The sequence below is a fragment of the Bufo bufo genome, chromosome 5 (assembly GCF_905171765.1).
Source record: "Bufo bufo chromosome 5, aBufBuf1.1, whole genome shotgun sequence".
Classification (NCBI taxonomy): Eukaryota; Metazoa; Chordata; class Amphibia; order Anura; family Bufonidae; genus Bufo; species Bufo bufo.
Genome location: NC_053393.1, coordinates 80,982,359 through 80,996,620, shown reverse-complemented (window position 1 = coordinate 80,996,620; position 14,262 = coordinate 80,982,359).

Genomic DNA, 14,262 nt, shown 5'->3' with positions numbered 1-14,262 from the left:
CCAGTGAGATGCTGCATTTAGAATCTCCCACTCTGGTAAAGTGTATGCCCATTGAAATGAATGCCACTGCAATACCACATTTTCGCTGCGGTGGTTGTGCTGTTGTCACAGCTTCACTCAGCAACAACAGCAGTCATTAAGGGGGTGCCATTGCCAGATCTGCAGTGATCAGTTGAATGCCAACCAGTCCTCAGAAGAGGGATTATCCAGATGGAGTGATGCAGATTGATAATGCACTATACTGTGTGCATATTAAAGGGGTTCCCCAGGTATTTAGAAAATTAAAATACTTAAATATTACTTTATTATAAATATATTCCCAAATACCTTTCGTTATAATGGATCATTTTGTTTAGAAAGCAATTATTAGCAGATACAAAATGGCCACCGTTTTATTAGTACACACAAAACCTGTCCTAATGACAGAGCAGGAGAAGTTACTTCACAACATTGAGATAGAGGAGGCTGAGACAGCTCTTTCCTACTTGTCAGGGATTATGATTATAGATGAGAGAATCGAAGTTGACGAAGTGGAATTTGATCCGAATTTCAGGAAAAATTTGATTCGCACCAAATCTGAATTTCCTCACGCTTCGTGCTAACGAATCACATTTTTTCCTAAAATGGGTGATGCACCTGTTATGACATGGAGCAAGGAACTCTGGGAACAAGGGATCACCCACAATGCCATGCATGCAGCCAATCAGCAGCCAGCCCTGTGATGTCACAGCCCTATAAATAGCCTCAGCCATCTTTAAAACTTTTATTTTGTATAGAAGTTCAGGATAGGGAGAAATCATTCCACAGTATTGAAGCAGAACAGGGTTCAGTAGGGGAGGTTGCAGCCTGGGCAATATGAACAATCCTATTACATCTTACTGCAATGACTGGGGACCTAATTTGCCATTATACAGCTCTGTAATTCCAGCAAACTGTTCTTGTTATTGGGGTGCAAGTACTGTTTGATACAGCCAGTAACAGGGTTTATTACAAGGAAATATTTCTACGTCTTATTTGCCCTTTTGCGGTGCAGTTATAAGTTCTAAAGCCTTTTTTGGCTTGTTTTAGCGGGAAAAAATGACTTATTAGCAGTTGTGTGGTGAAGTAAGAAAATTACAGACATTTTTTTGTGTGTATTAGTGGCAAAAAAATATATTTTATTTGCCGTTCAGCGGCGCAGTTATATGTTCTAAAGCCCTTTTTGGGGTGTATTAGTGGCACAAAAATATATATTATTTGCCCTTCAGCAGTGCAGTTATATGTAGTGATGGCCTTGCGGTTCGCCTGGCAGTCGGTTCGCAGCGAACTTTGCGCGTTCACCATCCGCCAAACATGCGAACAAATGGTGATGTCCGCGCGCGCCATATTCTTTTGCATTGCACAGAACTTTGACCCATGACACATCCATCAGGTGGGACAGGACAGCCAATCGAGACGTTTCAGGACATGGACAAACCCCCAACCCTATAAAATAACCCTATCTGGCAGCCATTTTACATTATATGTTTTGCCAGTGTAGGGAGAGGTTGCATTTTGGAGCAGGGACAGGCTGTTAGGAAATTAGGGACACCAAACGCTAGCTAATAGGGCCAGAAAAGTCCTTTTAAGGACTGGCAACGTTGTGCTATCAATAGATGTGATACACAGATGTGTGATATACTTATGATATATTTCTAACATAGAAAGTATATTATAGTGCATTTGTGTGCTTCCAGAAAATACTGATTGAGGGCTGCGATCTATCAGCTTCCACAAAACAGTGATTGAGGTTTTCCATATACCTGCGTCCACAAAATTACTGCTTGAGGGTGATATACCTGCTTCAACTAACAACTGATTGAGGCCTGCCATATATCATCTTCCACAAAACAGTGATAGAGGTTTTTCATATACCTGCATCAACAAAATTACTGCTTAAGGGTGATATACCTGCTTCAACTAACAACTGATTGAGGCCTGCCATATTTCAGCTTCCACAAGATAGTGATAGAGGTTTTCCATATACCTGCGTCCTCAAAATTACTGCTTGAGGGTGATATACCAGCTTCAACTAACAACTTATTGAAATCGTTTATTTAACTATTTCTTGTGTGTTTTAATGCCACATGGTATTGACCCCTGGCTCCCTAGAGTGATTGAAATAGTAGTTTACAGTTGTGGTTAAGTTTATAGTGAACCAGTTTCAGACATTGTTTAATATTTGAAGATGGATTTATGTTAATATATCAAGTCCAAACAGAAGACAATAAATACCTTATATTTTATGGGAGAGAGCCCAGTGACAAATAGATCTAATGATGATCTTCATCAAACAATGGATAAAACATTTCATGATTTAGAAAAATTGCTGTCCAAACAATTGAGGCAACAATGGGAAGTCAAATCTCTCTCTCTCATTATTTGAAGGTAGGCCTAACCCCGAAGGGGGTAACCCTATACAAAACACCAGCCTCTGATTTATGTAATGAGGAGTTTAGTTCCCAGTGGGATTGTTTTTTTAAACTTCAATCCACAGCACTAGTAAATCTAGTAATACAAAGAAGAGAACAACTCATACATGAATTAAAGGAAGAGGTTACCAAAATCAAAACCCAAATCGATGCATTTGAAAGGAATGAAATATTCTATGGCTTACAAGTCCAATCTGTTTGAGAGACTAAACAGATTGGAAAATGACATTAACAGAGAAGAAAACAAAGAAATATAACATAACGGTCAGTGAAAATGAAGAAAAGATGGGTAAACAAAGAACCCCAGTAAATAAACCAGTTAAGTACAATACATCAAGCGTACCAACATATAATGGTTATCAGTCATTAGCTAGCTCTTTTTTAGACCACAGAACACAACCATACACAAAAAAGAATCCACAGTGGGATACAAATCCACAGTGGGATACAAACAGGGGACCACAAGTAGAAATAAGAAAGAATTCCACATATTCAACAAAAACATATGCACAGGCGGTATCTCAACCCCAAATAAATCAATATCACATTCAACTCTAAGTAAATCAATATCATTCACACACTACACAATTAAATCACCAACACATAATGTCACCATTGACACAAATAAATGTATCATTCAATTCGACACTAATATCACAGTCACAGACAGTCCATAATATATGTACAATGGGGTAATCACAACCACAGCCCACATACATCCACCAATCACGGAGGCACACAAGAAGACAACTCAGTTAACAACACAACAACCCCAACAATTATCAACACAACGATCACCAATACAATTGGCCACACACACACGAAAAAGAGAACACTAAGAAGTAGAACTAAACGAAGGTGCCAAATACAAAATGGGGAAGAAATAGGGGATAACATAGTTAATCTGAGTTCAGTAAGTCTTAGCAAGGGATTGAAATTTGCCCCAAGCAAAACGTTTGATAAATTTAGCACTTATATAGGCATCGAAAAATACATTAGGAAATTATGTTGTAAAAAATATTAAATGAAGAATCCTATCCAGGATAGGAGTCCACCCATTTCAAATGATATACATACAGATGTTAAACCAAAATCAAAGATGTACCCGAGAAATGAAATCGGTAAGGAAATGGCAGCATTTAGCATTATATTATTTTTACTATTTATCACATCCACATATTTGCTATCCTGTGTAGGATGTCCATTGTGGTACTTGTGGTCCGCTGCAGGCATCCTCCATTGTATGCATTTTTGCTGGGGATTGCCATTAGCAGCGGACCACAAGTGCAGGATCTGCCCCCCCCCGGTATAGATGCACCACTGCATATGGGGTTTAGCACTTCCTGCTTTTTAATACCGCGCCAATTTGTAGTTTGCATGTAAGTAATTAGCCTACTTACATGGAACTTGGACCATATTTATTGGAATACAATGGAATACCACTGGTTTCCGTGTGTCCATCTTCTGATCCATGGCTTGTTTACTTCCTCTCTGGCATGGGCATGATCATCTGCTCCGCTGCAGCCAATGACTGTATTCACCTGTGACTTTTCCACAAGAGGCACATTACCTCCGAAGCCAGTTATTGGCTGCTGCAGAGCAGATGGTCATGCCTGTGCCTGGGACAAATTAAAAAGTGATGGAACAGAAGATGGACATATGGGAGTCAGCACACGGGACCAGAGAAATGCGAAGTAGGTAAAATTCTTTCCGCAGTGGAAGCAGGCTACGGGCACCTGTGAAAAGTTACTTATTCCCTTACAATTCTTTTAACCCTTTGGCTACCAGCACCATACATGTTTGGCGCTGGAGTGATGGGTAAACATGGCGCGTACTCGCACGTACTTCAAACAGCAGAAACCCACGGCTAATGACTGCAACTGGCAATAAAGCCAATCGCAGTCATTAAAGCCTTTAGATGCCTTGATCAAGTGTGATCATGGCATCTAAAAGCTCAAAAACTCGGAAGCACACGCTTGAGGGCTTCTTACCACCATCCTCTGCGGCCAAGGAGGATGCCGGTAATTGGTTTCAATACGCTGGATCTCCCTGAAAAGACCCAAGGTATTGGAGCTGCAATTCTTATTTTTGCCAGCAGGTAGCAGGCCAACATAAGAAATAAGCAATTCTAGCACCATCATGGATCTATAAGAAACATGATGGTACAGAATAAAATACAAAATTGTGAGTCTTGTAGCCTCAAATACGAGCTGCAAAAATTTTTTTTTAAAAGTTAAAAATATATAAAAAAAATATATATATATAAAAATTTAAATTACCCCTTTTCTGTACAATAAAAAATACATAAATAACAAAAATATAAACATCATTGGCATCACCGCATCCGAAAATCCCAGTACTATTAAAATATAAAAATATTTTTCCAATATGGAGAATGGCATAACAGATACCCAAAAAAATGTAATAAAATGTGATTAAAAAGTCACACACACTCCAAAATGGCATCAATAAGAACTAGAGATTGTCCTGCAAAATATGAGCCCCCACATAGCTATATATAACTGATAACTATAAAAAAAAAGGTATGGGGGTCAGAACATAGTGATGTAAAAAAAAATGTTCTTTTAAGTTTTAATCTATTTTTACATAGATATTTAGACATAAAAAATCTATACATATGTGGTTGTAATCATACTGACCCAGAGAATGAAGGGCACAGGTCAGTTTTGACACAAAGAGAACGCCATAGGGACCAAACCTGTAAAACGATGAAGGAATTGCATTTTGTTCCAATTCCACCCCATTTGGAATTTTTTTCTGCTTCCCACTACATTGTTTACCATATTAAATGGCAGAATTAGAAAGTACAACTTGTTCCGGAAAAAATAAGTCCTCATATGGATATGCGAGCGGAAAAATTAAAAAAGTTATGTCTCAAGGAAGATAAGGAAGAAAAATGTAAAATGCAAAAACAAAAAAACCTCTGGTATCCAAGGGGTTAATGCTGTCTTCCTGTTCTGTCTAGCAGTTCTGAAATGACTGCAGGCAGGCCTAGTAGTAAACCTACCCCTCTGGTCTCTAGAGGAGGAACTTACTACTAAGCACGTAGAGCACAGTTTTAGGCATTGTAAAAAAGGGGCTTGGAGCAGAATGAAGATCTCTAGTGTAAGGAACAGGAGGGAACACAGGAGAGGTGAGAACTGATTGTCTATCACCAGTAGAACACCTTGCTTATCACTGATTATAGTATAAGGACAGGGCAGAACACAGGAGAGGTGAGAACTGATTATCTATCACCACTAGAAAATCCTGCTGATCACCGTTTTTTCATAAATAAGGGCCTTAGATGGATAGAACATAAAATATATTTATAATTAACATGTCTAAACTTTTCTAAATGTATATCAAAGTAAATAAATTACTAACACAATGTTAAGAACAGATAATATTTTTATGAGCTAGAGTCGGAGTCAATACAATTCTACTGAGTCCACCCAAAACTAGCTTTGAATCTGACTCCACAGTCCTGCTCATACATGGCATTCTGAGATTCTCTAATACCCATGTTTTTTTCAATAATGCTACAGACAGAGAATTGTAGAGCCCTGCTAAATGTATTCAGTTATCCGATATATGCAGATTTTGTGGAGAATGGAAACTAGATTGTTTGTGAATAGACACCTGATGTATTTGTGCTATCCTTAGGCAATACACAATGGCACATGAAAAGCAGACTAGTACAGTATTGTTTCATATGAAGTCTGCAGATCTTGATAAAAAAAAAGAGATTTCAATTATACAAGGACAAGTTATCAAAAGCCAAAAGAACCCCTTTTTCTGAATAAATCGCACATCTGTTTCTCTGTTATGAACACCATTCCCATGTTTGTGTCATTCTCATGAATTTATACAATGCAAATATCTCTTTCAATGACAAACACTCCCAGATTAAAAATATCTTGTTGGTAAATCATGAATGGTAATGGGGTGAGATGATTTTCACTGAAAGTCAAGGATCAAATAATTAGAATTTCCCAAGGTTTCTGTATGTGTTAAATAAAAGAGCAGTATTGTCCAGAACGTATAATTATTTGGTACGTTGCCATCACAGATATACTATATGGACACTAGGGACAAACATCTTAATCATTGAATTTAAGTGTTTCATTCAGTCCCATTGCCGCAGGTGTATAAATTCCCTAGCCATGCAGTCTGTCTTTACAAACATTTGTGAATAGTAATAGGCTGTAATAGGATGTTAGGCTTGCTACAAGTCAGTTTGTGACATTTCTTCCCTCCTAGCTATTTCATCAATTGTGATTGGTATTATTGGAAAGTGGAAGAGTTTAGGAACCACAACAAGTCAGCTACAACGTGGAGACCACATAAATTAGAGAGTACGGTCACCAACGGCTGAGGCGACTAGTACATAAAAGTCGCCAATGCTATGCTGGCTCAATAACTGCAGAGATCCGAATCTCCTCTGGCATTAACATCAGCACAAAAACTGAGCTTCAGGGCATGGGTTCCCAAGCCTCACATCACCAAGCAAAATGCCAATGGAGTGGTGTAAAGCAGGCCACCATTGGACTCTGGAGCAGTGGAAACGTGTTCTGTGGAGTTATGATTCTCTGTCTGGCAGTCTGATGGATGAGACAGGATACGGTGAAGTCCAGGAAAACCTGCCTGATTGCATTGTGCCAACTGTAAAGTTTGGTGGTTGAGGGATGATGCAATGGGTTGTTTTTCAGGGCTTAGGTTGGTTACATTGTACTGAAATGTTAATACTTTAGCATACCAAGACATTTTGGATAACTGCATGCTTCTGACGTTGTGGGAACAGTTTGAGGAAGGCCCTTGTCACAATTGAGGCCAATCATGTGATATCACCGTTGAGGCCAATAATTGGGGAAGCAGTTAAGTATAGATCTATTCAGGGGTACTGGTGATTGAGATGGGGGGATTTTGAAAAAAAAAAACGGACAATACCTTTGAGGATATAGCTTTCTGGGGCCTTATAGTCTCACTGAGCTTTTAAAAAACCTTTGATATGTCATGGCTATATATGAAAGGTATTGATCGTGGGGGTCTGAGTACTGACGCAGCGAGCTGGCCAACAGGGGAGGCATGGTGGCTGGAACTAAAGAGAATTGGAGTGATAGTAGTGGTAATGGGGTTGGTTGTTTTTCCCCCTCTCTTTAGCGCTACCTGGGCCACATGTGCAGTGAGTGGAGAGCACCCCCTTTCTTCCCTCAGGGCACACACCTGGACTTTTATGAGCTCCTGTCTGGTGGGTGGCTGGGGTGCCCTTGATGTTAAGTTGATGAGTTGCAGGGTACAAGGCAGGAGAGCAAATGTAGGCAGCCAGAAGATAGATGGTGGAGTCAAAGACCAAGTCCGTTTGGTTATAATAAACAGAGTCTCCCTTTACTGAGTAGATTATAGGAGTTACAGTAGAAATGGAAGCAGCAGGCACAGTTCTTAGGTATTGCACACAGTAGACTTTTTCTAAAGGCTGTATATAGGAGTTGTCAATGACAGTAGTAGTCCTCAATGAGTCTTTATCATGTAGACAAAGTTAATACATGGCACTTACTAATGTATTGTGATTGTCCATATTGCTTCCTTTGCTGACTGGATTCATTTTTCCATCACATTATACACTGCTCGCTTCCATGCAGCCGTGGTGGTTGTGCTTGCACACTGTAGGAAAAACCGCAGGTCTATGCGCACTCCCATGGTCCCGGTCACCAGATTGGCTAGAGAGCTTTTTCCTATAGTGTGCAAACACGACCACCACTGCTGGATTACAGGAAGGTCGTAACCATGGAAATGAAAAGTGTATAATGAGATGGGAAACATGAATCAGACCAGCAAAGGAAACAAAATGGACAATAACAATCCATTAGAAAGTGGCTTATATTAACTTTCTCTACATGATACATGCAACTTGCTGAAGTGAGACAACCCCTTTAAAGATGAAACACACTTTTCAAAAAACATACTTACCTCATCCATTTGAGTGCAAAAAGGCCGCAGCCATCTTGCTTGAAGATCCCGCGCGAAATGTCATGCGCAGTGACATGTGACATCACCACAGCGGCCGACGTGATGATGTCATCACAAGCCGCGAGAGATTTTGCGTTGGATATTCAAGTAAGAAAGCCACAGCGGCATCTTCACGATCAAATAGATGAGGTAAGCGTTGTAGTGTTGTTTTATACGCATCAGTTCTGCGTTGAGTGAAAACCCAGCATGTTTTATATTCAGCGTTTTTCACGCAGCCCTGGCCCCATAGAAGTGAATGGGGATGTGTGAAAAACGCAATGTATCCGGATGTAATGCGTTGCGATATTAAAATATGTTACTTAGCAACGGTGAAGTCACATGACACAGGAAGTTGGCTGTTTTAGAACATCTGCTGAGCGTTTGCAGTGTGAGGAGCAGCTTCAAACTTTTCTGCCAGCCCTCGCAGTGCATCTGACAAGATGCCCAAAATCCCCAGACCTCTGGACGTGGAGAAAATGATTGTCCTTGTGCAGGAGAGGCCCTGCATTTGGCACACACGGTCTGCTGAGTACCATGACCGGTACAAGAAGGAAGCAGCCTGGTTGGAGATTACTCAGGAGCTTTTTGCCAATGTTTGGCCAAAGACTGCAGAGAAAAATTGGCATGTTCTGGGTAAGTTCAAATTGGAAACATTTGACTGAACATTAGCATATACTCACTAGCCTAGCACATGTCATACACTGTAGTATGTGGCCTAGCATGTCATACCCTGTAGTATGTGGCCTAGCACATGTAATACCCTGTAGTATGTGGCCTAGCATGTCATACCCTGTAGTATGTGGCCTAGCACATGTAATACCCTGTAGTATGTGGCCTAGCATGTCATACCCTGTAGTATGTGGCCTAGCACATGTCATACCCTGTAGTATGTGGCCTAGCACATGTCATACCCTGTAGTATGTAGCCTAGCACATGTCATACCCTGTAGTATGTGGCCTAGCATGTCATACCCTGTAGTATGTGGCCTAGCACATGTCATACCCTGTAGTACGTGGCCTAGCACATGTCATACCCTGTAGTATGTGGCCTAGCACATGTCATACCCTGTAGTATGTGGCCTAGCATGTCATACCCTGTAGTATGTGGCCTAGCATATGTCATACCCTGTAGTATGTGGCCTAGCACATGTCATACCCTGTTGTATGTGGCCTAGCACATGTCATACTCTGTAGTATGTGGCCTAGCATGTCATACCCTGTAGTATGTGGCCTAGCACATGTCATACCCTGTAGTATGTGGCCTAGCATGTCATACCCTGTAGTATGTGGCCTAGCACATGTCATACCCTGTAGTATGTGGCCTAGTACATGTCATACCCTGCAGTATGTGGCCTAGCTCATGTCATACCCTGTAGTATGTGGCCTAGCACATGTCATACCCTGTTGTATGTAGCCTAGCACATGTCATACCCTGTAGTATGTGGCCTAGCACATGTCATACCCTGTTGTATGTGGCCTAGCACATGTCATACCCTGTAGTATGTGGCCTAGCACATGTCATACCCTGTAGTATGTGGCCTAGCACATGTCATACCCTGTAATATGTGGCCTAAGACATGTCAAACAGAATGGAGAATTTTAACATTATCCTTTTTTTATTTATTTTTTATGTACATTTTAGTTGAAGAGGTTAAAAACAGATGGCAGAGCTGCCGGGACCAATTATACACACCCGAAGTGGGTCTGGGCTCCCGAAGAAACGCCCCTATATGTTTAAGAAGCAGCTTATGTTCCTACGTGACATCATGGATTTGCGCCCATAATATCTTCATAATGTGTAGTAATGATGCTATAGTAATAAAAATTATAGTATGTAACGTAAATATAATATAACTATATTTTTACCTTCAAAAATCTTTTCATGGAGTTTTTTGTTTTAATATTTGGAAAAATATGCAGCCATCTGTCGTGTTGGCCAGAATTGATTTAAATGTGCTTGATTAGTGGTTTCAATAATGGTGGAGATTCTTCACACTTAGTTGTCCATAGCAACCAATCTGATTCCTCCTTTAATTTTCCAAGTGAGGTCTGAACCTGGACAACCCGTTTAAACATCACTATGTGTACTATTGAATGGCCCCTACATATCATATCGTTATGTCTCAACTTGATGCTGGGGGCACATTGTTTGTAAAACTTGTCCATTAAAAATTAGGATATGACTATATGTGTTTAGTAATATTGAATGTTAGAGACATCATACTTAACATGTTGTCTTGTTTTTTGTGAAGAACGGAGGATAACCTTGAGGAGGAAGTTGAGGAGACATTGGAGCAGTACCTCATTGCATGTGAGGAGGAAGGCCCATCATCCCAACCTCCTTGTAACGCTCCAACGGGTGTGGACCCGCTGTGCCACTTACCGGTCTGGCTTTGGGCCAAACTTGGGAGCGGAATCTAAGTGTTCCCCTGGTTTTCACCCTTTATCCCGCTCCAGGCTGTGGAAGCTGGTCTTAGCTACAGGGGAGATACCAGGTCGCTACCGCAAGAATGGTCCCGGCTAAGTGGCAGCTGGCCGAACAGGCCAGAACGCCCCGGTGCAAGCACTGGGGATACAGGCAGGTGGAGCGAGCTGTCGCTGTAAGGAAGGAGCACAGCAGCAAAGTTAGATGAAGCCGAATTGAGTTGGTGATTAAGCAGAGCTGGAGCTGTTAGAACAGCAGAGCTGAATAGCTCAGGTGCAGCAGGTGTAACAAGCTGAACAGCAGGCAGAGGCGTGGTTGACAATCCGAATTATACACTTTAGAGCAGCGAGGTACAGGAGGATCAGGCAGAGACGAGGTCAGGATATAGGCTAAGGTCGGAAGCAGAATAACAACACAGGAACAACGAGCTGGAACCTTCACTGTAGAAAACTACAATATTGCTCAGGCATCACAGGAAAGGGTAAGCACCCTTATAAAGGTGGTGCCTGGCCGGGATTGGAGAGAAGGCGGAATCAGGGGTGTGCACGAACCCTTAAAAACACAGGACGCGTGCGGCTCCTACAAGGTGCAACTGAAGCTGTCGCCGCCTGCGACAGTGCAGAAAAGCAGGTTTGGAGCCTGCAGCGGAGAGGAGGAGCCTTGTGCGCAGTTCGACTGAGGTACATACTGTAGCAGGATGCGCTGCATGCTGGCGGCTGCCAACTGCCATTGTTACAGTATCCCCCCTCTCACGCCCCTTCTTCTTGGTCCTGATGTGCTGAGAGAATCTTTTGAGAAGATTCGGAGCATGTACATTTTCTTCCAGCTCCCAGGAACGTTCCTCAGGACAATGATTCTTCCAGTCTACAAGGAAGAACCTCTTGCCACCAACTACCTTGAAATCGAGGATGTTCTGTACTTCAAATTCAGATTCTTCGCCAGTAAGAACAAAAGTAGTGGTGGAGGGGGGTCTGGAAAAAGAGTTGAGGACCAATGGTTTCAGGAGAGATACATGGAAGGAGTTTGGAATCCGGAGGGTAGGAGGCAACCGGAGTTTGTAGGAAACAAGGTTGATCCGCTCTAGGATCTCAAACCAGAAACCGGGGAGCAAATTTGTAACAGGGTACCTTCATGCGGATGTTCCGGGAGGAAAGCCAGACTTTTTCGCCAGGAGAGAACTGAGGTGTTCTACGTCTGGTATCTGCATTCTTCTTCATACGGATAACTGCCTGAGAGATAGAGTCCTTAGTCTGTCTCCAGATGCTGAGGAAGTCTCTGAACAAAGAATTAGCAGCTGGAACCTCAGAAGATGCATACAGGGGTAAAGGAGCACGGGGATGAAGTCCATACACTATATAGAATGGAGAAGAGCCCGTAGATTCTCCGGAATGGCTGTTGTAAGAGAATTCCGCCAAGGCAGGAGCCGAACCCAGTCATCATACTGAGCAGAGACAAAGTGACGTAGGTAGTTCTCCAAGATCTGGTTAATTCGTTCAACTTGTCCATTAGGCCTCATGCACACGACCGTTGTTTGGGTCCTTATCCGAGCCGCCGTTTTGGTGGCTCTGATGCGGACCCATTCATTTCAATCGGGCCGCAAAAGATGCGGACAGCACTCCGTGTGCTGTCCGCATCCATGGCTCCGTTCCGTTGCCCCGCTAAAAAAATATAACATGTCCTATTCTTGAATGGATCCGCATCCGATTCTTGAATGGGTCCGCTTCCACTTGGGGGCGCCCCAAAGAGGAAGCGACGGCGAAATGTACGTCGAAGTGGTGCGTCTCCTAATCGCTGGTGCTGCTGGAGTATCACAGGTGCTGCTGGAGTATCTGTCAAGAGCACGCCATGAGGATAATTTCGACCTCTATGTGAGGAGTCTGGCGACGCATTTACGGAATCTGCCTCCAGAACGATACCTTAGAATACAATCAGTAGAAGTTATTGTTCTGGAGGCAGCCACTCCTCCAAATGATCCATCCGAAATTTTTCGGGCATTGGAGAACTGACGCAGCCATGGGAACATCACTGGCCCTCTGTCAAGGCCACCTCCTCATGTTTACCAGCACCCACAAGAAAACCCTCCTCAAGGGTGACAATATGGCCCCCCACCTTGACATTATGGCCCTACGCATAGTGGGGAGTCCACTTATGGCCAACATGCCCCCTTATCTTCCCATATCAAAATAAATGACATTTTTCTTTGTTCACTTGTATGGTTTTTATTAATGAAAGCGTGCTTATTTTTATTTATTGTGTACAGACACATTCAACATATCCCATTTTTTCATATGCATAACAGACCCAATGTACACTGAGGATGTCTTTGACTGTGTGCTAAAGTACAAAAATAATTTTGGTCACCCTTGACACAGAAAAGCCGTTTGATCGCATTAGTTGGACATTTGCCTTTTCAGTCTTACAGATCATGGGGATATGTGGCCCCTTCTTAGGAGCGATTAAAGCATTATATAGCAACCCCTCAGCTAAAGTATACATCAATAACACTCTGTCTTCCGCATTTACAATAACTAATGGAACTCGACAGGGTTGCCCTCTGTCCCCGCTCATATTTATCCTGTCAATTGAACCTCTAGCACAAGCGGTCCGACTATCAGAGCAGGTGAAAGGTATAAAAATTGGGGACAGGGAACACTTTCACTGCCTGCAGTTATGCAGATTATCCAACAATTCGGCGCACTATCTTTGTATAAAGTAAATGAAATGAAATCCCAAGCGTTACCTATCAATCTACGGTCATCCCCACTCTTACAGTTACAAAGCAGGTTTAAATTAGACTGGCAGACTGATTGTGTCCAGTATTTGGGCACAAAGGTTTCCAACAGAACAAAACTTCTGTATAGATTTAACTACCTCCTTCTCCTGGAGGATATTGAAAAAGACTTACTCGCTCGGGTGTAGCAAACAAGAGATTTCTTGGGTAGGCCGCATTGCCACCTTTCAGATGCTCACTCTACCGAAAATTATTTACAAATTTAGAACTGTCCCCATCAACTTACCACAATCCTTTTTTACCCGTATAAATACTCTGCTTCACAAATTTATATGGTCCTCTAGGAGCCCTCGTATAGCCCACAAAATACTGACTAAGTATAGGAAAGCAGGAGGCCTAGGACTTCCCAATATTTATGACTACTATCTAGCGACACATATGAGTTTCCTAAGAGAGTGGTGGGAAGGGGATACAGAGCATCACTGGACTCACATAGAGACTGCTGTCTCACCTCAACACAACTTAATGCCTTTATTGATTGCAGCTCTTGTTCCATCACGCTCTTTTGGTACCCTCCCAAGTTTCCTCTCCACATCCATTTCATTATGGAAGACTTTCCACGCTAGAACCTCCACGTCAGTAATATCA